This window comes from Zalophus californianus, chromosome 9 (genome assembly GCF_009762305.2).
Source record: "Zalophus californianus isolate mZalCal1 chromosome 9, mZalCal1.pri.v2, whole genome shotgun sequence".
In the NCBI taxonomy this organism is placed as follows: domain Eukaryota; kingdom Metazoa; phylum Chordata; class Mammalia; order Carnivora; family Otariidae; genus Zalophus; species Zalophus californianus.
The window spans coordinates 140,282,080-140,309,529 of NC_045603.1; the positions used below are offsets into that span (position 1 = coordinate 140,282,080).

At 44.3% G+C, this 27,450-nt stretch overlaps 1 pseudogene; it reads left to right on the top strand.

Moving 5' to 3' along the window:
• The first annotated feature begins 23,374 nt into the window (after positions 1 to 23,374).
• On the top strand, positions 23,375 to 26,640 carry LOC113921637 (annotated as a pseudogene).
• Positions 26,641 to 27,450: the final 810 nt, after the last annotated feature.

Below are 27,450 nucleotides of genomic sequence, written 5' to 3' on the forward strand. Positions count from 1 at the left end.
CTCCTGTTGAATTCGTAGGTGTTCAGAATGGTTTGATCCCTATTCACCTGAATTCCTGAGACCAGACAAAATCTAGGTCTCCTACTCCTGCGCCATCTTGCTCCGCCCCCCCCGAAATGAATTTTTTGTAGGCAGCATAAAGATCTTATATTTTTTAAATCTTTCTTTTTGGTTATCAAATTTGTGGGCATAGAATTATTTATAGTATTCCCTTATTATCTGTTTAACGTCCATGTGATCTGTAGTGTTATCTCTTGTTTTATTTATATTAGTAATTTTTGTCTTCTCATTTTTTTTTCTTAGTTAGCCTGCCTGGAGACTTACCATTTTCATTGATCTTTCAAAAACCAACTTTTGGTTTTGTTCATTTTTCTCTATTGATTTCCTGTTTACGTTTTCATTGATTTCTGCTCTCATTCTTTTTTCTCCCCTTTTGAACACTGTTTTCTTTCTTTTTTTTTAAGATTTTATTTATTTGACAGAGAGAGAGACTGCGGGAACACAAGCTGGGGGAGTGGGAGAAGGAGAAGCAGGCTTCCTGCCGACCAGGGAGCCCGATGCTTAATGACTGAGCCACTCAGGTGCCCCTGAACACTGTTGATTTTTATTGCTTTTACTTTTTAAAGTTGTCATAGATATTTTCCCAGAATGCCCTATACTTGACTTGGTAAGTAGATTTTTTCTTTCTTTTTTTATTTTCGAAAGATTTTATTTATTTATTTGACAGAGAGAGCACAAGCAGGGGGAGCAGCAGAGGGAGAGGGAGAAGCAGGCTTCCCACTGAGCAGGGAGCCCGATGTGGGGCTCGATCCCAGGACCTGGGAATCATGACCTGAGCCAAAGGCAGAAGCTTAACTGACTGAACCACACAGGTGCCCCGAAGATTTTATTTTACATACAAAGAATATGCAGGCATTTATTTGACCAAAGTTATAAGTAAATTATAACTGTACTTGTGATAATACTACTAAGCTAACTTTTTCTTTTTTTGCTGTTGTGTTAAAAATACACATAACATAAAACATACTATCGTAACACATTTTAAGTGTACAGCTCAGTGGGATTAAATACATTCACATTGTTGTGTAGTTGCCACCACCATCCATCCCCGTAACTCTTCATCTTGTTAAACTGAAAGTATACCTATTAAACAATACTCTCCATTCTCCCCTCCCTACATTCCCTGGCAACAGCCATTTACATTCTGTCAATATGATTTTCACTACTCTTAAATATGTCATGGAAGTAGAGTCACATAGCATTTATCTTTTTGTGACTTGCTTAATTCATGCATAATGTCCTCAAGGTTGATCCATGTTGTACAATATTGCTGAATTCTCTCTTTTTTTTAAGTTAAATAATCTTCCAATATATGCATATACCACATTTTGCTCTTCTGTTCATCTGTGGATGGACAGTTGGGTTGCTTCCACATTTTATTTATTATAAATAATGCTACTATGAATGTTTTATTGTGTTAAGTCATCTATTTCCTTCCCCGCCTTCTCTCTGTCTGGTTGTTCTATCCATTGTTGTGAGTGGGTTATTGAAGTCTCTAACTATCCTTATAGAACTGTCTATCACTCCCTTTCCCAAAATATGTGAAGTTTTTGCTTCATATATTTTGATGGTGTGTCATTAGGAGCATTAATGTTTATAATTGTTATATCTTCTTCCTGTATTGAAACTTCTACTTATATATGTTTTTCTTTGTCTCTTGTAATTTTCTTGGATCTAAAGGCTATTTAGTCTGATATTAGTAGCAACCCTGCTCTCTCTTGGTTATTGTTTTCATGGAATATCTTTTCTCATACTTTTATTTCAACCTATTTCTGTCTTTAGGTCTAAGTAAGTCCCTTGTAGCCAGCATGTACGTGCATCCTCTGTTTTTTCCCCATATTGTCAGTCTCTGTCTTTAGATTGGAGAGAACATTTAAAACCTGTGTATGTTTAAGTTAATTAATAATAATTAATTACTCTAAGCTCTATTTTTTTAGGTTAGAGATTTTTAAAGTTTTTTTTTTTTTCCGGTGGTTAGATTAAGGTTCATCTGTGAATTAAATGATTCTTATTGTGATATAACACCACTGAACTAGACATCTGTGAAGGGTGAATAACAACAGTAACAACACACCTATGAAATTACAAACCAGTGAGCTGATGCAATCAATGTGTTAAAGTTATTTGTTACATGCCTGTCTTTATGTTGAGTCTATAATCTCCTTAAGGGCACAGACTGTATCTTAGTCATCTCTATGTCTGGCAAACAGTAAATGCAAATTTATTTCTCAGTGAATAAAGGAGTGAAGGGATGGATATTTAGTATATAGTGTCTAAATGCAAAAACACTTATTTAGAGGACCTAGACATAGCCATCTTATTTAGAGTAAGACCATTAGTCCAGAAAACAGTGGTGGTCTTTGTAATTGCTTTTGAAGATGAAGAATCTAGGAGAGTAGTTGTTACTGTACTTTCTGTAAAGTCCTACAGGTCATGCATCAATACTTTCAGTACTACATGCATATGGTACAGACAACAGGGATGTGAAAGAACCACCTACTTGCGTATTGCATGTAGGGCCATCATTTTGAGGTAACTTAAAATGGAGACACTGTCATTATTGAGGTCTTCATGTAAATTGTACTTTAAAGCGGCTGCTCTTTCGTAATCCTGTGTCCAAGATAAAGTATTTCTTCACATTAAGTGTTTCAAGAAATAAGTGTTGCCAATTATGATAGTAGAAATTAAATGAAATTTTTAATGAAACTTTTCAGAAAACATTTATTTTTACATCATGTTGAACATGAGTCCAATGTCTATGAGCAGTGTGAAGAGATAAATAAAAGACTAAAATTTTAAGACTATTTTTCTTTCTATATAAATCAGATCATAAATATTTTTCTTTTGAAAGTGAATATATGGGGGTGCCTGGGTGCTCAGTCATTAAGCGTCTGCCTTTGGCTCAGTCATGATCTCAGGGTCTTGGGATCTAGCCCCACATCAGGTTCCCTGCTCAGTGGGAGGGCCTGCTTCTCCCTCTCCCACTCCCCTGTTTGTGTTCCCTCTCTCGCTGTGTCTCACTCTGTCAAATAAATAAATACAATCTTTAAAAAAAAAAAAGAAAGTGGAAAATATGTCTCCTCTTGTAGTAATTTAATGCTTTTAATTTTGTGGGGCTCGATCCCAGGACCCTGGGACCATGACCGGAGCCAAAGTCAGACGCTTAACGACTGAGCCACCCAGGAGCCCCTTAATGCTTTAATATTATTAATATTCTTAAAAAACAGTTACCAATCCAGTAACATTTTTTTTTTTTGCTTGTTCTAAATGTGAAGATTTTTAAAGAGCATTAAAGCATAATACTAATATGTCGTTACTTTGACATGGATTATTCTCTTTGCCAGGTCAGAGGCTAGATATTTTATTTACTAAATGATATTTCCAAAATATGAGTAATTTACTCAGTTTCTAATTCTCCATTATCGTGTAGTTATTTAGGAAAAACTCTATCTCATCCCTTCAAAAAGTTGTGTATGTGTATATGTGTTTGTGTTTCCCAAAGTGCTAAAGGTGTTCATACCAAAATTAAAGATTTGGTATAACAATATCCTATTCACTTAGTAATACTGTGTATTAACCTGTCTCAATCTAAAAATGCATGACAGATCATGAATATAAAAGGATTAAGGTACCATTTTAGACTTTATTTATATATTGAAGCTATTTCTTCTATGCTGAGAAGATTAAACAGGATTCAAAGAACTGATCAGTAATTATAACAACATGCATTTTGGAGTCAGAAGTGTTTGCTTTAGCGTTTTTAGTATCCCTGCTCCAAAGCTATTTTCAGTTTCTTTAGACTCAGGAATAAATTTGGATTAGATCCATGTGAAAAAACCTGAGGAAAGAAATCATCAGAATTCCAGATTTCCTGTGCAAAACCAGTAACAGTTTGACTGAGTGGGTTATGAATGAAGGCATCCAAGCCTTAGTCATGGGCCTCCGAGTCATCCAAGACCCCTGAAGCAATAGGGGGGCAGATATGCTGGACAGAGTCTGGGCTGGTTCCCAACTGTCTTTGCATTGTAAGTGTTTAGAGTTGCCCATGGAGGGTGTTCTTGTACAATTCTCTTCATCACAAAAGAAGACACTAACGGGCCGAACCACACCACACTGCTGGCTCCTAGTCTAACGTTTTCCCATCTAATTTTTGAGAAATATACCAAAATGTAATAATTTTCTAAGAATGATTTCAGCTATGACTGAGAAACTAACAAGACTATTGAAAAATACCTTGATGATAATAATTTTAATGGAAAATTTTGTTTTGTTTTTAAATAGAAATCAATTCACATGGTTTTAGGGTCATATTTATTTATGGCACAACATCCTCAAGTTCTTGTTTTTGCACTGTTTCTCTGAAAACTACTTAAACACCAATATTCTTTACTTAGGAAACCATTAACTAGGAATCCAAATCTAAGCCTAATAACCTGCATCTTGATGTCTTAAGATCTACTTTCAAGCATTTACTGTGTATCTGCACATTAAAAAAAAAAAAAAAAAAAAAACCCGACTAAAGTAGCAGAGGGTATAGTGAAAAGGTGCTTTTATAAAATTTTTGTGCAGAAGCACTTGTGAGAGAGAGTTGGGGGTAAAGTTGCCAGAAGTGAAGACATCATTTCCATCAGAACCCACTGTCCTTCATTTTCAGAAATTACCTGATGGATTTTAGAGTTTGCAATCTGCCTTTTTTGTTTTATTTTGTTTTAATTAAGGTTATGCTCAAGGTGGGGCTTGACTCATGACCCAGATAGCAAGAATCACATGCTCTGTAGACTGAGCCAGCCAGGCACCCCCACGATCCATCTTTCCTGGTGAGAACTTGGAGATCTCCTAAAATCATTGAGACTTTGCAGACTGAGATCATAAGCGCTTTGTTTCTGTGCTCAGACATTCCTTCTGTGAGGTGGTCTTTTTTTTTAAAGCTCTTTATCTTTTTTTTAAAAAATATTTTATTTATTTGTCAGAAAGAGAGAGAGCACAAGCAGGGGGAGTGGCAGGCAGAAGGAGAAGCAGACTCCCCATGGAGCAGGGAGCCTGATGCAGAACTTGATCTCAGGACCCTGGGATCATGACCTGAGCCGAAGGCAGACACTTAACTGACTGAGCCACCCAGGCGTCCCTGAGGTGTTCTTTGTGGAGAGATCTGTTGGGGCCTGTTGGGGCCTCCCCTGCCAATGCCAATGGGATTCCATGATATAATGCTGGTGTGATGTTTGGAAGAAAGTGCTATTTACTAGCAAAATGCACACTGTAACCTTCCTCCTCCAGCCCTGTTTTTATGGGAGAAAACAGAGAAGCTGCTTCAGGGTGGGAGTGGTCTCGAAGCTGGCATGATGAGTATCAGCAAGTGGTCCCTGAATTTCTCCTTCAGTTGCTGTCAGCTAGCTGTCAGGCTTCTGTTAGCCTGAGAGGTCACAGAAACCAAGGTCTGGAGGTAAAGTTGTCCAGGCATGAGAGTGATTTTAGAAGCAGTGTGGGGAGAGGGAAAATGGAGGGGGAGAAGGTAGAGAGGAGATTGAAGGAGATGAATTTCAGAAAAGCAACAGCAATGCCTAACAGGGATTTTAATGAAGTTCAGTGTTGGGTACTATAAACCTTTCTTCTCCTCTTTTCATGAATATTGTAAAATCCGCCTCACTGGCTAAGGCATTGGAAATCTAATCTTTGGGTAGGATGAGGCATCTTCTTCTTTAATAAACAAATTCATGTAGATCTTGGGCAGGTAACTGAGGCTCACACTGCATACTGATGGTGGAATCACTTGATGTAGAAATTGGATAGCAGGCAGCCCAACTGCCTGTTAGTGAATAATGAGTTTGTCATTTGAGGTGGTGGCATGGACTGAGCAGATACATTGCAGTGAGAATTCAAAAATCAAAAGAAAAGTTGTTTCCATTTAAGCTTGTAAATCACAAGCATTTTTGTGTTTTCATACTGCTTAAATCTGTTATGTCAATGGTCTTGATAAAGCTAGTGGATAGAAATGACCAAGTTAAAAAAACATTTAAAAAAAGGTGCCTACTTTGTGCCAGGCGGTATATTAGCCCTTTCACATAGGTATTGGTACCCCAGGGTACTGAGGCACAGAGGCTTTAATTAATTTTTCCAAATTTACAGAGTAAGAAGGTGCCAGAGACAAGAGTTAAATCAACTTTTCTGACCTCAATCCAGCGCTTTAACTAAGTAATATGCTGATTCTTAATTTGAAGCTACAGAACATAGATTAACTTCTCTGTTCTGAGTTGGCTATGCATACTGCACAGGGAGATTGCGGGCAGTGTAAATGCTTGGACTTTCTAGTTAATTCTCTGCCATGTTGATCTACCATCTTCATGACAGGGAGAGGACACTCCAAAAGCCACATCCATGACCCAAAAATTTGAGGCCTATTTTGGAAAACACCATCTTTGTGACCATCGCTGTCCTAGGTTATTTAGGCAGGGTGGTGAGCAAAACAAACAAGGTCTCTATTCTCATGGAGCCTGCATTCTAGTGCAGGAAGACAGAAAATAAACATGAAGAAAGATAGGAAATATAATTTGAGATAATGGTAAATGATGTGAGGTAAATGAGATAGTACAGTACAGTGGGCTAGGAAGAGACTGGGGAAGGTGATACTAAAACACTGGAAATTAGTATCATCAATAGATGACTCATCTTCCCATTAACACTCTCTAGACGTCCTTGCTTTGATTTACCATTACTCTGACAATAGCTCTTTCTCTGATGTGTGATATTTGCCTTGATAAATTAAAATTTTCTTGGAAGATTGATCTGTAAGTATCTAAGTCATAAATGAGATGATATATGGGGAAAATTTGTAAATATTAAAATCCTATGCTTCTGCCTCCTAAGTAAAAAAAACACTGTGGCTTCCCCTTCCCCTGACTTTCATTGTGGTCTTTAATAATTAAAATCAATGCTATTGGATAGAGATACCCAGTCATAAAGGAAGAATGACTTTGACCCTGGGCAGCAGCAATATTTTGCAGTAGCACTTTATTCCATTAGCTTCAACTGAGTGTTGACTTTAGAAGAGGGATAATAAATGATACTATACTCATAGTCAGAGCAGGGACTAGAATGGGTTATTTTATACTTTAATTAATACATGTGTATGTGATAAATATTTATGTATAGTGACCATTCACTTGACAGTCATTCTTCAAAATCCCATTACTCTCATGTAGTCAGACAGTATTGTAGAAGACTGCACTTTATCCTCAGTGAAAGAACACCCCTCCACAGTCTTGCACAGGCTAGCATTCAGTCAGTTATCTCTATAGCCTGACATTACATCCTGATGATACTGCTTGGCTTCCCCATGCATAGGAAATCCCAGTATTTGCTAGCTTTGATTTGCTCTGGTAGTAAGTCATTCAAATCAAAGAACTTGGCAAACCTCCTCCTGGAAGACTGTAATATTGACATATCTACTGGAAAGTTATGCTCTTGAAGGGACACTTTGCTTGTGCTACAGAGATGTTTCTAATAGTGAAGAACAGGCTGTGTGGGCTTCTCTGCTGAGTATTCAAGCCATCTGTTTAAGTTCAGTTCTTTGTGAAGGACTGGACTGGATATCACAATATGTCAAACTTGTATAATGCTTCCACTTTCATCCCCATTTTTTCTACCCATTCTGTAAAGAAGGCACTCAACCATTTTTGGAATGCCCTTAACATAACACGACTCTTTGAAAGAGTTTTATATTTCCCCCTCCTCCAGGAAGTTCTTTACTCAGTGGAATTAAATGATGATTTCACTTCTCACTGAATGATAAATTTAAAAATCTGTCTGTAGGAAAACGTACATAAGGACTTGAAAGCTAACACAAGAAGATGGCTTGTGCTCTCTTCCTACCTTGGAATCTTCCTAGTGATAGAGATATTTTATAATGAAAATGCAACATATCACAATTTATGGGATGGAGTGAAAGCAATACCTAGAGAAAAATTTATAGTTGTAAACATCTACCTTAAAATAATGAGAAAGATCTCAAATCAATAACCTAACTGTTCATCTTTAGGAGTTAGCTAGCAGAAGGAAGGAATCACTATAACAGAAACGAAGAATGCCTTTCGATTGGCTAACCAATAGGCTGAATTAAGCTAAGGAGAGAATCAGTGAGTTAGAAGAATGGTTAATAGAAAATTTCAAAACTGAGATGCAAAAGGCAAAAGAATTAAAAAGACAGAGAAGAATATTCAAGAACCATGGGGCAATTTTGAAAGGTGTAATATATGCCTAGTGGAAATACCAGAAAGAGAAGAAAGAGAAAAAGAAGTCAAATAAATATTTTGCAGTAATTGCTTCAAAGTGATTGAGAATTTTCCAGATTTAGTGATAGTCCTTACATTAGTTTGCTAGGTCTACCATAACAAAGTTCTGCAAATTGTATGGCTTAAACAACGGAAAAATATTGTGTAGTTTCACAGTCTAGAAGTGTGAGATCAAGGTATCAGCACCATGGGTTCTTTTTGAAGGGCATGAGAAAAAAAAAATCTGTTACTAGCTCTTCCTGTAGCTTCTGGTGGTTTTCTGGCAACCTTTGTCATGCCTTCTTGTAGAGGCATCATTGCAATGTCTTTGTCCATCTTCACACTGCATTCTCCATTTGTCTTTATGCCAAGGTTTTCTCCTTTTATTTTATTATTTTATTTATTTATTTATTTATTTATTTTTTAAACATTTTATTTATTTATTTGACAGAGAGAGACACAGCGAGAGAGGGAACACAAGCAGGGGGAGTGGGAGAGGGAGAAGCAGGCTTCCCACGGAGCAGGGAGCCTGAAGCAGGGCTCGATCCCAGGACCCTGGGATCATGACCTGAGCCGAAGGCACACGCTTAACGACTGAGCCACCCAGGCGCCCCTATTATTTATATTTTTAAAGATCGTATTTATTTATCTGAGAGAGAGAGGGAGAGTGAGCACGAGAGAGAGAAAAGCAAGCATGAGAGAGGGAGAGTGAGCACCAGGAGCGGGGAGGCAGAGGGAGAGGGAAAAGTAGGCTCCCTACTGATCAGGGATTCCGACTTGGGCTCGATCCTGGGACCCTGGGATCATGACCTGAGCTGAAGGCAGTCGCTTAACCTACTGAGCCACCCAGGCACCCCATGCTGGATGTCCTTTTAAAAGGAGAAAATTTGGGGATGCCTGGCTGGCTCAGTCAGTTAAGCCTGACTCTTCATTTCAGCGAAGGTCATGATCTCAGGGTTGTGAGGTCCAGCTCCGCGCCAGTGTGGAGCCTGCTTAAGATTCTCTTTCTCCCTTTCCCTCTGCCCTTCCCCTTGCTAAATATCTATATCTATATCTATCTACCTAAATTTATTTTACTTCAGTACTTGTGTCCAGTCCCTTTCCATCCAGAAAAGAACTAGGTGACACATCAGAATCAACAATCCCTGAGACTCCCCGTGCGTGGTGTCCTCACCCAGAGGAGCATGGCTGGGGGAGACAAGGCAGTGGGGCATGGGGGGGGGTCAGGTCTCAGGGGAGCTCTAGAACAGCTCTGTCCCTGTTTCTTCTCTGTCCCGGGAGAGGAAAACCCCAGAACAGCAAGGAGGGAACCAGCAGGAGGAAGAGGTCCCTGGATGGCTAATTGGTCTGCCTGTTTTTTCCTTATTTAAGGGTTCATTTTATTAACGTGTATTTTTACTACAAAAGCACCTATTTCCTCTAGGCTTTCAGTCTGATGCAATAGGTTTCTCTTATTTGACCTTTAATTTATGCTCTTTTTCTATTTTTCTTCAGAATTGTCAAATTAATGAACAAATATTGATACATTATTATTTACTCAAGTCCGTATTTTATTCAGGTTTGCTCTGTTCTACCTTTTCCTGCTCCAGGATCCCGGGTAGGGCACGATGTGACATGAGGTCATCACGTCTCTTTAAGCTTTCCTTGGCTGTGACAGTCCCTCAGATTGTCTTGCTTTAATGACCTCGGCAGTGTTGAGGAGAAATGTTCAGGTATTTTGTAGAGAGTCACTCACTGGGATTCACTTGATGTTTTCCTCATGATTAGATGGGGATTATGGGTTGTTTTTTTTTTTTTAAGATTTTACTTATTTAATTGACAGAGAGAGAGAGAGAGAGACAGTGAGAGAGGGAACACAAGCAGGGGGAGTGGGAGAGGGAGAAGCAGGCTTCCCACCGAGCAGGGAGCCCTATGCGGGGCTCGATCCCAGGACCCTGGGATCATGACCTGAGCCGAAGGCAGTCGCTTAACCAACTAAGCCACCCAGGCGCCCCGGGATTATGGGTTTTGAGGAAGCAGATCACAGAAGTAAAGTGCTCTGTCATCACTTTGTATCAAGGGAATGTGCTCTGGAGGCCACTTGTCACTGTTAGTGTTAACGTTGGTCACCTGGCTGAGGCAGCGTTGGTCAGGCTTCCCCACCGTGAAGTTACTCTTTCTTATGTGTGTACAGTGTGTCTTCTTGAGCAGGGAGACACTATGTGGAGCCCACACTGTGGGAGGGGGAGTTAGCTCCTCCTCCTTGATGGATGGCTGAGTGTCTACATCTAATATTTGGAATTCTGCATAGGACAGGTCTATTCAAACCCCATTTGTAAAAACAAACAACCAATAAAAACCTATGTAATTTGTTAATAGAAATGCAACTGAGTCATTTAAAAGATTACATTGCTTTATTGAACAATTCATGAATCAGCAGGATCCCATCTAGCAAACAGAAAGGAGCTCCCTTGAGCTACAGGGAAGGAAAGGTTTTTAAAGGCAGGGGTGGGGGGAACGGAGCAAGATGGCGGAGGAGTAGGAGACCTGGATTTCGTCTGGTCTCAGGAATTCAGCTGGATAGTGATCAAACCATTCTGAACACCTACAAACTCAACAAGAGATCGAAGAAAAGAATAGCAACAACTCTCTGAACAGAAAAGTGACCACTTTCTGGAAGGTAGGACGTGGAGAGAAGTGAATCCGAGGCGATATTCGGGAGGATAGACCCCTGTCGCTTCTGGGAAGTGATAGAGCCGCAGAGCACAAAATTGGAACTTTTAGAAGTCGGGTCCGCTGAGGGACGTCGCTCCAGTGGCTAAGCGGGGGGTGGAATCCTCGAGGGACAGTGTGGTCTCAGGACCCTCGGGGTCACAGAAAGACCGGGGGTGCCTGAGTGCAGCAGAGCTCCTAGGTGTCGGAGCGGGGAAGCCGGCTGCAGAGACGGAGCCGAGGCGCGGGCTCTCAGCTCGGGGTGGCCATAACTGTGATCCGCGGCCCAGTCGGGCCACTGCTCCTCCAGCAGGGACCCAACAAGTGGCAGATCTGGGGACACTCCCCTTCCTACCCTGGGAGGAGTGGCGCGGGAGCGCACCGCAGGGATCTGCTGGGTTTGGAGACTCCACACGGGGTCGGGTGCCAGAGATTGAAACGCTTGGTCACAGGCCGGGTGAGCACGGAGTGCGGCCGGAGACCAGGGAGATGGGAGTGACTGACTGCTTTTCTCTGGGGGCGCACTGAGGAGTGTGGCCCCCAGTTCTTGGCTCCTCTGGGTCGGAGATTGGGAGGCCGCCATTTTCACTCTCATCCTCCAAAGCTGTACCGAAAGCTTGCAGGGAACAAAAGCTCCTGAGAACAAACCTAAGGGGATTACTTAGCCCGGACCCGGCAGGGGCGGGGCAGTTCCGCCTCTGGCAAAAACATTTGGGAACCACGGCAACAGGCTCCTCCCCCAGAAGATCAGCAAGAACCGCCAGCCAAGACCAAGTTTACCGATCAAGGAGAACGGGAGAACTCCAGAGCTAGGGGAATACTGTGCATAGAACAGAATCCATGGCTTTTTTACAATGACTCTTTAGTCTTTCAAAGTTAATTTTTCTGTTTTTTTTTATTTTTATTTTTTCCTTTTTCAACCAACATCTTAATCTGTTTTTTAAAAAACATTTTTATTTTTCATTTTTAGAGTCATATTCTATCCCTTCATAGTAGTTACCCTTATTTTTGGCATATATATATGTTCTCTCCTTAAAATGTTGAGATACAGTTTCTTCTAACAGATCAAAATATACCCTAAATATCTACTGTATGCCTTTGTTCTAGGCTCCTGCCTGATCACATTCTCTCCCATTTTTTTCTTTCTTTTTTTTTTAAATCCTCTTCTTTCTTTTTTCAAACAACTTCTTATCAATTCCTTTTATAAAATTTTTTATAATTTTGATTTGTTTAGAGCATATTTTCTGGGGACGTTGTTACCCTGTTAGCATTTTGTTCTCTCATTCATCTATTCTCCTCTGGACAAAATGACAAGATGGAAAAAATCTCCTCAACAAAAAGAACAAGAGGCAGTGCCGACTGCCAGGGACCTACTCAATAAGGACATTAGTACGATGTTGGACCTAGAGTTCAGAATGATGATTTTAAAGATACTAGCTGGACTTGAAAAAAGCATGGAAATTATTAGAGAAATCCTTTCTGAATAAATAAAAGAACTAAAATCTAACCAAGTCGAAATCAAAAAGGCTATTAATGAGGTGCAATAAAAAATGGGGGCACTAACTGCTAGAATAAATGAGACACAGAGAGAATCAGTGATATAGAAGACCAAATGATGGAAAATAAAGAAGCTGAGAAAAAGAGAGATAAACAACTGCTGGATCACAAGGGCAGAATTTGAGAGATAAACGATACCCCAAGATGAAACATTAGAATAATTGGGATCCCAGAAGAAGAACGAGAGAGAGGGGTAGAAGGTATATTGGAGCAAATTATAGCAGAGAACTTCCCTAATTTGGGGACGGAAATAGGCATCAAAATCCAGGAGGCACAGAGACCCCCTCTCAAAATCAATAAAAATAGGTCAATACCCTGACATCTAATAGTAAAACTTATGAGTCTCAGAGACAAAGAGAAAATCCTGAAAGGAGCCCAGGAGAAGAGATCTGTAACCTACAATGGTAGAAACATTAGATTGGCAACATACCTATCCACAGAGACCTGGCAGGCCAGAAAGGACTGGCATGATATCCTCAGAGCACTAAACAAGAAAAATATGCAGCCAAGAATACTATATCCAGCTAGGCTGTCACTGAAAATAGAAGGAGAGATAAAAAGCTTCCAGGACAAACAAAAACTAAAGGAATTTGCAAACACGAAACCAGCCCTCCAAGAAATATTGAAAGGGGTCCTCTAAGCAAAGAGAGAGCCTAAAAGCAATATAGACCAGAAAGGAACACAGAAAATATACAGTAACAGTCACCTTACAGGCAATACAATGGCACTAAATTCAACCTTTCAATAGTTACCCTGAATGTGAATGGGCTGAATGCCCCAATCAAAAGACACAGGCTGTCAGATTGGATTAAAAAACAAGACCCATCGATATGCTGTCTGCAAGAGACTCATTTTAGACCCAAAGACACCCCCAGATTGAAAGTGAGGGGGTGGAAAACCATTTAGCATGCTAGTGGACACCAAAAGAAAGCTGGGGTGGCAATCCTTATATCAGACAAATTAGATTTTAAAACAAAGACTGTAATAAGAGATGAGGAAGGACACTATGTCCTACTTAAAGGGTCTACCCAACAAGAAGATCTAACAATGGTAAATATCTATGCCCCTAACATGGGAGCGGCCAATTATATAAGGCAATTAATAACAAAAGCAAAGAAACACATTGACAACAATACAATAATAGTGGGAGACTTTAACATCCCCCTCACTGAAATGGACAGATCATCTAAGCAAAAGATCAACAAGGAAATAAAGACTTTAAATGACACACTGGACCAAATGGACTTCACAGACATATTCAGAACATTCCATCCCAAAGCAACGTAATACACATTCTTCACTGGTATCCATGGAACATTCTCCAGAATTGATCACATCCTAGGTCACAAATCAGGTCTCAACCGGTACCAAAAGATTGGGATCATTCCCTGCATATTTTCAGACCACAATGCTTTGAAACTAGAACTCAATCACAGGAGGAAAGTCGGAAAGAACTCAAATACATGGAGGCTAAAGAGCATGAATGGGTCAACCAGGAAATTAAAGAAGAATTTAAAAAATTCATGGAAACCAATTTAAATGAAAACACAACTGTTCAAAATCTTTGGGATACAGCAAAGGCAGTCCTGAGAGGAAAGTATATAGCAATACAAGCCTTTCTCAAGAAACAAGAAAGGTCTCAAATACACAACCTAACCCTACACCTAAAGGAGCTGGAGAGAGAACAGCAAAGAAAGCCTAAACCCAGCAGGAGAAGAGAAATAATAAAGATCAGAGCAGAAATCAATGAAATAGAAACCAAAAGAACAGTAGAACAGATCAACGAAACTAGGAGCTGGTTCTTTGAAAGAATTAACAAGATTGATAAACCCCTGGCCAGACTTACCAAACAGAAAAGAGAAATGACCCAAATCAACAAAATCATGAATGAAAGAGGAGAGATCACAACCAACACCAAAGAAATACAAACAATTATAAGAACATATTATGAGCAACTCTATGCCAGCAAATTAGATAACGTGGAAGCAATGGGTGCGTTCCTAGAGATGTATCAACTCCCAAAACTGTACCAGGAAGAAATAGAAAACTTGAACAGACCCATAACCACTAAGGAAATTGAAGCAGTCATCAAAAAGCTCCCAACGAACAAAAGCCCAGGGCCAGATGTCTTCCCAGGAGAATTCTACCAAACATTTAAAGAAGAATTAATACCTATTCTTCTGAAACTGTTCCAAAAAATAGAAATGGAAGGAAAACTTCTTAACTCATTTTATGAGGCCACCATTACTTTGATCCCAAAACCAGACAAAGACCCTATCAAGAAGAATTACAGACCGATATCCTTGATGAACATGGATGCAAAAATTCTCACCAAAATCCTAGCCAATAGGATCCAACAGTACATTAAAAGGATTATTCACAAAAATAAATAAATAAATAAATAAAAGGATTATTCACCACGGCCAAGTGGAATTTATCCCTGGGCTGCAAGGCTGGTTCAACATCCGCAAATCAATGAACGTGATACAGTATAATAACAAAATAAAGAACAAGAATCATAGGATCCTCTCCATAGATGCAGAAAAAGTATTTGACAAAGTACAGCATCCTTTCTTGATCAAAACTCTTCAGAGTATAGGGATAGAGGGTACATACCTCAGTATCATAAAAGCCATCTATGAAAAACCTACAGCAAATATCATTCTCAATGGGGAAAAGCTGAGAGCTTTCCCCCTAAGGTCAGGAACGCGGCAGGGATGTCCACTATCACCACTGCTATTCAACATAGTATTAGAAGTCCTAGCCACAGCAATCGGACAACAAAAAGAAATAAAAGGCATCCAAATTGGCAAAGAAGTCAAACTCTCACTGTTTGCAGATGATATGATACTTTATGTGGAAAACCCAAAAGACTCCACCCCAAAAGTGCTAGAACTCATACAGGAATTCAGTAAAATGGCAGGATATAAAATCAATGCATGGGAATCAGTGGCTTTCCTATACACCAAAAACAAGACAGAAGAAAGAGAAATTAAGGAGTCGACCCCATTTACAATTGCACCCAAAACCATAAGATACCTAGGAATAAATCTAACCAAAGAGGCAAAGGATCTATACTCAGAAAACTATAAAATACTCATAAAAGAAATTGAGGAAGACACAGAAAAATGGAAAACCGGTCCATGCTCATGGATTAGAAGAACAAATATTGTGAAGATGTCAATGCTACCTAGAGCAATCTACACATTCAATGCAATCCCCATCAAAATATCATCCACTTTTTTCAAAGAAGTGGAACAAATAATCCTAAAATTTGTATGGAACCAGAAAAGACCCCGAATAGCCAGAGGAATGTTGAAAAAGAAAAGCAAAGCTGGCGGCATCACGATTCCGGACTTCCAGCTCTATTACAAAGCTGTGATGATGAAGACAGTATGGTACTGGCACCAAAACAGACACATAGATCAATGGAACAGAATCGAGAGCCCAGAAATGGACCCTCAACTCTATGGTCAACTCATCTTCGACAAAGCAGGAAAGAATGTCCAGTGGAAAAAAGACAGTCTCTTCAACAAATGGTGTTGGGAAAATTGGACAGCCACATGCAGAAGAATGAAACTGGACCATTTCCTTACACCATACGAAAAAATAGACTCAAAATGGATGAAAGACCTAAATGTGAGACAGGAATCCATCAAAATCCTAAAGGAGAACACAGGCAGCAACCTCTTTGACCTCAGCCACAGCAACTTCTTCCTAGAAACATCGCCAAAGGCAAGGGAATCAAGGGTAAAAATGAACTATTGGGACTTCATCAAGACAAAAAGCTTTTGCATAGCAAAAGAAACAGTCAACAAAACCAAAAGACAACGGACAGAATGGGAGAAAATATTTGCAAGTGACATATCAGATAAAGGGCTAGTATCCAAAATCTATAAAGAACTTATTAAACTCCACACCCAAAGAACAAATAATCCAATCAAGAAATGGGCAGAAGACATGAACAGACATTGGCCAACAGACACATGAAAAAGTACTCAACGTCACTCGGCATCAGGGAAATCCAAAGCAAAACCTCAATGAGATACCACCTCACACCAGTCAGAATGGCTAAAATTAACAAGTCAGGAAACGACAGATGTTGGCGGGGATGCAGAGAAAGGGGAACACTCCTACACTGCTGGTGGGAATGCAAGCTGGTGCAACCATTCTGGAAAACAGTATGGAGGTTCCTCAAAGAGTTGACAATAGAGGTACCATACGATCCAGCAATTGCACTACTGGGTATTTACCCCAAAGATACAAATGTAGGGATCTGAAGGGGTATGTGCACCCCGATGTTTATAGCAGCAATGTCCACAACAGCCAAACTGTGGAAAGAGCCAAGATGTCCATCGACAGATGAATGGATAAAGAAGAGGTGGTATATGTATATACCATGGAATATTATGCAGCCATCAAAAGGAATGAGATCTTGCCATTTTAACGACGTGGATGGAACTGGAGGGTATTATGCTGAGTGAAATAAGTCAATCAGAGAAAGACATGTATCACATGACCTCACTGATATGAGGAATTCTTAATCTCAGGAAACAAACTGAGGGTTGCTGGAGTGGGGGTGGTGGTGGGAGGGATGGGGTGGCTGGGTGATAGACATTGGGTAGGGTATGTGCTACGGTGAGCGCTGTGAATTGTGCAAGACTGTTGAATCACAGATCTGTACCTCTGAAACAAATAATGCAATATATGTTAAGAAGAAAAAAAAAGAATAAGATAGCAGGAGGGGAAGAATGAAGGGGTGAAATCGGAGGGGGAGACGAACCGTGAGAGACAATGGACTCTGAAAAACAAACTGAGGGTTCTAGAGGGGTGGGGGGTGGGGGGATGAGTTAGCCCGGTGATGGGTATTAAAGAGGGCACGTACTGCATGGAGCACTGGGTGTTATGCACAAACAATGAATCATGGAACACTGCAACAAAAACTAATGGTGTAATGTATGGTGATTAACATAACAATAAAAATTAAAAAAAATAAAGGTAGAGAGGGAATTGAAAAAAAGAAATTATTAGCAAAGGATGCATTTTTTTAGGCCAGCTGAGACCAGAAGGGGCCATTCGATACATTTTCCAGGTTGACTGGTTAAAAGTTACATGGGGTGTGTGTGTGTGAAATTGCATTTAGGTTAGGTAGCAAGTCTTGGCTTGCTGGCTTGGGTCTCTTAACACAAGTGATTCCATTTTGGGACTGTGGTTTCCTTTAACCAAATCATTTATTTTTACCAGTGTGGATACCAGGGTAGTCATTTTAGATCTTTGGTTTTCTCCAGCACCTCAGTGTGTGGCCACTGGTTCATTGCTGCTTTGGCAATTGAGAGTGCTTTCCATTGGCTCCTGTTTGCCTTTGACATATTTCCATCTTTGTGGGTTTTTTTCTTTGTACCTCCTTACTTTCTGTTACTTCAAGATCATCCTGGTTCCTATATTTACTGTCTCAGTCCTAGTGTCAGCAATTTCTTCAAAGAGCCCTGGTTCCTTATTAGAGAATGGTATTAAAGTCTCACCTGTGGGAGCTAAATGTGCTCAGTGGATGATGCAAGGCAATATATACATGTATTTCAACCTATGTAAACACACCTAATTATAAAGGTTTCAAAGTGGAATTGTCTGTATCCATATTAAGCTAAAGATAGAGTTTATGCTGATGTCTCCAACCTGGTCCGTCACCAGATGGAACTGTGATCTCCCTTTGCTGATCTGTAACTTCCCCCTGCAACAGTGACAAACTGGCTCCCACGACCTGCCATGTATTTAATTCATTGCTCTGTTCCAGATTACAGATGTGGCGTCTTTAGAACTGTTAGCTACCACCCTGATGGGAAAGAACTTTATAAAATAATGTTCCCTCTACTCTTTTAGGCTCTTGGCAGAGACCCCTTCTTGAAACATAAGATTAACAGGAGAAAAACAAACAGCAGCTTAATTACATATTGCATGTGTATGTCCTGTATACACAGGAGATACTCAAGAGAGCTGAATAACTTCCCCAAATGGCTCAGCCATCACCCTACAGGCCATCTTTGGTTAAAGTCAAAAAGAATTTGGGTAGTGGGAAGGCCAGTTAAGGGAGGTCATCAGGCCAAGCACAGTAAATGAGGGTATGGTTGTTTTGCAGATTTAAGTCTGTGCTTTCTCCTTTGATAAGAGTTCTTGAGATTTAGTCATTCTTCTGTTCCTGGGACCCTTTACAAATGTAGCTTTCCTTTATAAATATAAATTTTGCTCACTAAAGGGCAATTTCTACTCAGTTTTTAGAGATTGTCCTGTGTCTGCTGTTTCATAAAATTAATTATCCCCAAATAATCCTTGTGCCAGAGAGGCATATTTTGGGGTGGCATATTCTGCCTCCTTCACATGGATGCACCCTCGTTTGCTTATGGATTCATCTACTGAAGGACATCCTGATTTCTTTAAGTTTTTAACCATTATGAATAGAGCTGCTGTGCACATTGTGTGTGAGTTTTTGTTTGAAATAGTTTTTCCAAACACTAGAAGTCTGGTTTTTGGATCCTAAGGTGGGACTTATTTAGGGACTTTGGAAAAACCTGCCAAACTGCCTTCAACAATGGCCATGTGTGTGATGAGGTTTTGGAATATAGGTGAGGTTCGGTGGGGTGAGGTCCCAAGTGGACCACTGAGAAAGAATTCTTGAGACGTCTTTGGTGCAAAAAGGTGATTTTTACTAAAGCATGGGGCCAGGACCCATGGGCTGAAAGAGCGGCTGCACTGGGCCGGGGTTGTGAGGGGTGGTGTATACTTGGGAGTTGGGGGGAGGTAAGGAAAAAGGTAGGTTTCAAAAGAACCTTCATATGCTAAAGAAGCCCTACAGGATACCGGAAGCCTTGCCATTGTCAAATTAAGGTGGTTTACCCCTCTAGCAAGGCATTAACATTAAGATAGTTGGGAGATTCCTGGAAGAATGTCATACGTGTCCCACCCAGGAGTGGGGGTGAGGGAGTGTCAGCTTCTGGTTTGTCCTCAGCTTGCCTTCTGTTCCCTCATCTTGTGCATTCCCTCATCATGAAGGAGTGTTTCTTTCATCTCTCATCCTCCAGGAACTGTTATCCTGGTTTTTTGTTTTTTGGTTTTTTTTTGGAGTTTAGCATTTCTGTGTGCAGTGATATCTCACTGTTGTTGAAATTTGTAATTTCCCAATGATAGAAGATGCTGAACAAAGTTTTGTATTCATATTTACTATCTGTACATATTTGTCCAGATGTCTATTGAGATCTTTACCCATTTTCACCGAGGTTGTTTTCTTATTGTTTAGTTCTGAGTTTTTTGTATAGTTTGAATACAAATGCTTTATCAGATATATGTTTGGCAAACATTTGCTCCCAGTTTGTGGCTTGTCTCTTGGGTCTCTGAGCAAGGTCTTTCATAGAGTAGAAGTTTTACTTTTATAAAGTACATGTTATCAATTTTTTTCTTTTGTGGATTGGTTTTTAGTGTTGTGTGTTAAAACTCATCACCAAACCCAAGGTCATGTGGATTTTCTTTCATGTTTTAACCTTCTAGGTATTGTGATAGTTTTAAATTCTAAATTCATCTACAGTTTTGAGTTAATTTTGGTTTAAGTTGCAAACTTGTGCCTACATTTCATTTCATTCCATATGGTTTCCAGTTAAATATTCCTTAACTATTTCTGGAGAAGTCAGGGGATATTTGTCTCCATTTCAGTTTGAATTTACAAAATTTAATGCATTCGGCTGGATCCTGGAAGAGGGCAGACGCTTCTACTGAACTCAGTGCACCGCATCCTGCACTGCCCCCCCCCTCCCGCAGGGGGCGCCCGAGTCCCCACTCGCCCACCCGACTGGGGCATGCGCGCTCAGCCGGCCTTACCTCTGCCGCGCTCAGCCGGGCGGCACAGCCTCTTCAGGACCCGCTGTGAGGCCTCAGGAGGATGTTTGTCCACGCCCACGCTGACAGGACCCGCTGAGGAGGACGTGGGTCCGGGTCCACACCGACAGGACCCGCTGAGGAGGACGTGGGTCCGCGTCCACACCGACAGGACCCGCTGAGGAGGACGTGGGTCCGGGTCCACACCGACAGGACCCGCTGAGGAGGACGTGGGTCCGCGTCCACACCGACAGGACCCGCTGAGGAGGACGTGGGTCCGGGTCCACACCGACAGGACCCGCTGAGGAGGACGTGGGTCCGCGTCCACACCGACAGGACCCGCTGAGGAGGACGTGGGTCCGCGTCCACACCGACAGGACCCGCTCTGGAGGACGTGGGTCCGCGTCCACACCGACAGGACCCGCTGCGGAGGATGTGGGGCCGTATCCACGCTGACAGGAGCCCGTCCTGCTCAGGACTCGCTGTGGAGGCTTCTAGAGGACACGGGGCGGTGTCCGCACGGACAGGAGCCCGGCCTCCTCAGGACCCGCTCTGGAGGACGTGGGGTCGCGTCCACACTGACAGGAGCCCGGCCTCCTCAGGCCCCGCCGCGGGAGGACAAGGTGAGGAGAAGCCGTCTGAGCGGGGACCGCGGAGGGGGCCCGAGCTCACAGGACGCAGCGGAGGAAGGGCGGGTGCGCAGACCGTGGGGTGTCCGTGGCTCTGTGTGCGGTGACGTGGGGTCCCCGCGGTGCCGTGCGCGGGGCTGTCGGGGCTCCGCTCTCCGGCCTCGGATCCGCTCCGGCGGCCCCCGCGTCCGTGTCCACGCGCACCCGGAGTCGGTTCCTGGGGCTGCTCCCGCGGTCTGCGGTCCGGGCCGGCCGCCCGCCGCTGTGCTCCGGCTCCCCCGCCTCGGCCCCGCGGCTCCTCCCCGCGTCCACACCCGCGTCAGGGCTGTGGGTTCCGTGTCTGCGAAGACCCCGCTGGAGGCCCGTAGCGGCGGCGCGGACTCTGCGGACGGCGGGGGGAGAGTAGACATGTCCGCAGCGTCCGCTCTGCCCTGAGCGCAGGGCGTCTTCCCGGCGTGTCTCCCTCGACGTCCGCGTCCGTGTCTCACGGGGTCGGAGAGCAGGTGTGTCGGCTCCTGGGGACGTGTGCTCCTCGGTGTGTGGTTCTTCTCGATGCGGCTGTGAAGGAGCCTGTGCTCCGCGGGTCTCGTCCTGACGGTGTGTGAGGAGCGCCTGGAAGTGCACCGGATTTTTGTCTCTCGGTTTTGCTCCTTGCCAACTTACCGAGTTTATCCGTCCTGTTGACCTTAAACTGAAAGTGCCGGTCGTTTTACCGGCAAAATGGGTTTCTTTGGGAGGAGCAGAGACTTGCCGTCCGGGACAAGCCAGCTCCGGCCACATCGCGGACGAGAAAGGAAGGAGAGGAACAGCATGTCGTGGGGAAGGAGGAGGAAGCGGGGGGCGCTGTTCCGACGGGAAGTCCGCCGGAGAGAAGCAGGCTTCGGGGTGACGGCGGCTCGCCCCCCTGAGCTGCAGGGAGCGTGGAGTTCCTGGAGGAGCGGACACCTGCGTCCTCCGCTCCGGGGCCTGCGACTGATGGGTGTCTGCTGTGGAGGCTTCCGACCCTGGGCCTGTGACTGACGGCCGTTCCCGTCACTGACCCTGAGCGGCGGGCTCCCCCCTCCGGCCTCCCTGCTGGCGTCCCCAGTCCCCTCTCCTGAGGTGCCCGTCTTGCATTTTCACAGTTCTAACCAGGTTTTGGGGGAGGGTTGTGGAAAATGGGAATTCCAGATCCCACTGCTTCTGCTGCACCCGAGACACAGGGGCTGCTGATTGAATCCTCCCGCGAGTCTCTCGCTACCACGCGGCCTCCTTCAAGGGGAGTGGGCTCTCCGCGGTGGGGGAACCGGGTCTGGGAGGGCGCGGCCTCCGTCACAGTCTGGTGTCGTCTCTGCTTCCGTGACCTGGTGCCGCCGTGGTGGTTTGAAGAGTCGTGGACTCTGCGGTGATTTCAGAGTGCGGTCAACCGGTCACCGCAGCGCAAATACGCTTTATCTCCACCACTCACACCCAGCTGTCGTCTCCTTACCACATTTACCACACGGGGTGCTTCAGGGCGTTTTACCCCAAACAGGGACACTGTTCTGAGATGACCACATAACCCGAAATGGATCATTACAGTTTCCACATTATAATAATGACCACAGACCCACTTCAACTGTGTCCACCTGCCCGACCGTCTGAAATGTCTTTTACCATTCTCCAGTTTCCTTCTTCTGGTTAGGATGAAGGTCAGGCATTAGAGGTTAGGAGCCAAGGTTACGGTTTAGGGTTTAGGATTAGGCTTAGTTTAGGGACAAGGTGAGTGTCAGGCTCAGAGTTCGTGTTCAGTGGGTGGCTGAAAGTGTGGGTTTGCTGGGATTGGCCCAGTTTGCCTTCAGATTTCTCCTGCTCTGCATCCTTTCTGGAGGCCCAAATGGCAGCATTTCCTCCTGGGTGGCAGGCTGAGTCCTGCGGTAGGGCTCAGGTGTCCCCAATCCCAGGGGATTGGGAACCAGGCCTTTGGGGATGCACTTCTCAGTACCTGAGCTAGGGTTAGGGTTAGGGCCTAGGGGCATGGCAGGCCCGATCCGCCAGCTGTGTGGCGAGCTTCCTGAAGGGCTGAGTTGAGGGTGTGGGTTAGGGAGTGTTAGGCTCAGGGTTTGGCTCCAGTGGGCCACTGAAAGTGGGGGTTCTCTGGGATTGGCTCCAGTGGGCATTCAGATTTCTCCTGCTCTGAATCCCTTCTGGAGTTCCAAATGTGGCACAGTTTCCTTCTGTGCTGCAGGCTGAGTCCTCAGGTATTGCTCAGGTGTCCCCAATCCCTGGGGCTTTGGAGCCAGGCCTCTGGGGATTGACCTCTTAGAACCCAACCTAGGGTTAGGGCCTAGGAGCATGGCAGGTCTGGTCTGCCGGCTGTGTGGAGAGCTCCCCAGAGGGCTGAGTTGATGGTGTGGGTTAGGATGAGGGTCAGGCTCAGGGTTTGGGTGCAGGGGGCTGCTGAAAGTGTGGATTCTCTAGGATGAGCTCCAGTGCGCATGCAGGTTTCTCCTGCTCTAAATCCTTTCTGGAGTTCTAAATGGCATGGTTGCCTTCTGTGTGGCAGGCTGAGTCGCCTGGTATTGCTCAGGTGTCCTAAATTCCTTAATCTTTGGAGCCAGGTTTTTGGGGCAGGTGGTGTCAAAACTCAACCTAGGGTTAGGGTTAGGGTCCAGGAGAATGGAAGGTCCAAACTGCTGGCCTTGTGGCGACCTTCACGGAGGGCTGAGTTTAGTGCGAGGGTTAGGGTGAGGGTGAGGGTTGGGGTTGTGTCTAGGGGGCTGCTGAATGTGTGGGTTAGATGTTGTTCTAGTTTTTGGTGGCCAATGTCTGGGGTGGAGTGACCGGGGATCTGAGGGCCAGGTGTGTGGCGGGGGATCCTGGGAGCAGAGCGTCTGGGGGAAGGCAGGGGCAGTGGAAGGGGTGGTGAGGGACCGGGGTCGGGGACCCAGGGGTTGGGGTAGCAGTGGCCTGGATTGGGCTGGTGGTCAGGGCCCCTGCGGTGGAGGGGCCGGGCTAGTGGGGTGGGAGTGCAGGAAATGGGGCAAAGGGGCTGGTGATCCGAGGCCTGGGGGCAGTGGGGCCTGGGCTTTGGGGTCAGGGAACCAGGGGCCCTGGGGGCCAGGGGCTGGAGGGATGGGGTGGATGGTGGTGGAGGATCCAAGGGTGGAGGGGCTGGGACCCCTCAGATGGGTATGAAGGACCCCAGGTGGAGGGGTGCAGGGACCAGGGGTGTGGGGGAGGGGGACCAAGGCTTGGGTCCGTGAGTGGGCAGTCACTGCCCCTCTGTGCACCTAGAATCGGGTAGCCCGAGTCAGAGTGGGCAAGGGGGACAAGCTGGTGACCTACGAGGAGGTGCAAGTACCGCGTTACATCGCCCACTGCAAGGGCTGGCTGTCGCTGCACACAGGTGAGGGGCCGCGGTGCTGGGGGCCCCAGGGAGGAAGTTCTCGGTCATGTCTATCACACAAACACCAGATAAACACGTGCGAGAGGCTTGATTCAACTCCTCATTCAGAGGTTTTCATTCTCAGATTTCGTATTCCCAAATCACTATGGGACGTGGGCCGAGTAGGCACCCTGCACACACCTTCCCTACTGAGGGTGCTGCCTTCTTGTTTCCGCTCATGCTGTAAACAAGAGTTCTTTTCGAGATCCATTAGTGCCCCATGTTTACGGTTTTGTGCTTTTTGTGGGTGATTTCAATGCCTTAAAATAGCCTTAATGCTGAAGTGCAAAGCACAAGAAGGGTGTGATGTACACTGGGGAGAAAATATGCATGTTAGGTAAGCTTCCTTCATGCACGAGTTATGATGCTGTTAGCAGAGAGTTCAGTGTTAATCAGTCATGTGTATTAAACAAGGGGTCTTTAAGCAGAAACACACATGAAACAAGGTTATATATTGATGTGTTGATCAAACTATCTTAACCCAGGGCATGCAGGAACTTAACTCTGTGTTTCCCCTAGGAGCGAGGGTTCAGTGTTCCCTAACTCATTGCTCATGGTAACTTTATAGAACATAACTACTGGGAGCTAAGGAGAATCAGCTGTGTTTTGTTCAGTATGAGACTTCTCAACTTGAGTCGTCTGTCTAGAAAACTTAAAATACAGATTCCTGTCCCCCTCCCTTTTCAGGTTCTGTTTCTTTCTTTCTTTCTTTTTTTTTTTAAAGATTTTGTTTATTTATTTGACAGAGAGAGAGAGACACAGTGGGAGAGGGAACACAAGCCAGGGGAGTGGGAGAGGGAGAAGCTGGCTTCCCACCAAGCAGGGAGCCCGATGTGGGGCTTGATCCCAGGACCCCGGAACCATGACCTGAGCCAAAGGCAGACGCTTAACGACTGAGCCACCCAGGTGCCCCTCAGGTTCTGTTTCTAAGGTCTGGGGCCGGGTGTGGCAGTCTGGGGCTGGGTGTGGAGGTCTGGGAATGGGTGCAGAGACTCTTCAGGCACACTATAGGAGGTTTAGGAGTTTTAGGATATGGGGACCTGGGCCTGAGTGTGGAGGTCTGGGGATGGGTGTGGAGACTTCAGGAACACTGTAGGAGGTATAGGAGTTTCAGGATCTGGGGATCTGGGGATGGGTGTGGAGGTCTGGGGCTGGATGTGGAGACTCTTGAGGCATAATGTTGGAGGTGTAGGAGTTTCCGGATCTACACTGAGAATCCACTGGTTGAGGCCATGGCCCTGGATGGTGAGAGAGCTCATGTCCCCAGTCTCAGAAGTAGCTGGTGGCCTCATCTCTCTGGGCCATGGGATGGCCAGTGCTTCTATAAACATCCAGAAAGAGTGGGAAAGGGCTAGACAGGAAAGGATCATCTGAGTTTTATGCCCTGCTAAGGCCTCAGTCTTCCCTTTGCAGAACAAGGATAACCAAAATACCTACTTAACAGGATTTGTTTGTGAATGTAATGAAATAATGCACTTTGAACTTTAAAGTGTTATTATTTTTATTCCACTTATAGAAGAAGAGGGAAGAAACCATGGTGGGGGTGGAATTGAGTGCCCAGGCTCTTGGATGTTACCTCTGGAGTTTCTGCTGAGTCTTCAAGGTGCCCTTCTCCTTTCAGGTAACCTGGATGGGGAGAACCATGCTGCAGAGTGAACCGTGGAGGATGTTTTCCTCCGGAAGTTCATGCTGGGCCCCTTCCCAGGGTGTCTGGTCGACCAGCTGATCCTAAAGCGCCGGGCTAACCAGTTGGAGATCCGTGCCCTGGTCCTGAGGCAGCTGCCTGCACACAAGTTCTACTTCCTGGTGGGCTACAGTGAGACTCTGCTGTCCCATTTTGACAAATGTCCCGTCCGTCTGCAGCTCCAGACTGTGCCCTCCAAGGTCGTATATAAGTACATCTAAGGCAGTCACCTTTTCTGCATCAGGCTCTAGCCTGTGAAGGACAGAACCATATGGGAAAGGAGTGAAGTAGAAATGGGGAAATACATCCCTCACTGTCTCGAGGATTCCTTTTCAAAGCTGCTGTTGAATAAATAGACCTTCCGTGTTGTCTTGCCTCTTGGTTTGTATTTCCTCCTTAGAGAAGAGAACTAGAATAGGGTTTCTTCGAAGATGTTCCAAGGCTCCCCAAAAGGCTGCCAGTTGTTTGAGGCTTGGGTAATAGCTACAGTGCGAGTCTCTTGTCACTTTACCAGGAACTTTATCTGGAGCTCTTTGTTTTCTCTCAAAGTGGAAAAATCCACTTTTAGTCATTATAAATAAACATTAAGTTTTTAAAATTTGAAACAATATGGACACGTGTCAAGTCAACCATGAAAGTTACTTGTAATTCTTACACCAAGAGAACTACTGTGCACAGTTTATTTTATTTCCAGATGTACCTTTTCCCTCCAGAAATACCTTAATGGATACTTGTTGCTTATTAAATAAGCTTTCAATTGAGCACCTGCTGTAGGCCACAGATTCTTCTGAGTGCTTGGAATCCATCAATGGACAAAACATTCTGCTCCAGGATCCCTGCCTTCATGACACCTGTATCCCTGTGGAGGTCTGCAGGGAGGGTTAGGCAGCGCTGAGGACTCCCAAGAAGGTGAGCTCAGTGCAGGAGAGCGTTTCAGGAGGTGGCATCTGCAAAAGCTGCACGTGGTGCTGGGTGGTGGGGAAGGGATTGCTGACCAACTTCACTGTGACACTGACCTTGACCCTCACCTTGACCATGACCCTGTTACGCTTAACCCTGAACCTCAACCTCACACACCCTGATCCCAACCCTGACCTTGACTTATCACCCTGACTCTGATTCCCTAAGCTCTACCCTCACTCTTAACAGTTAAGCTGTCCCTAATCCTACCCACAACTTGACCTTCACTCAACCTCACTCTTACCTGAGGGTCTCACCTGGACCCTCCCCTGATCATGTCTGACTCTGACACTGACGTTGACTACATCCCTCACATAACCCTGATTCTCAGTCACAACT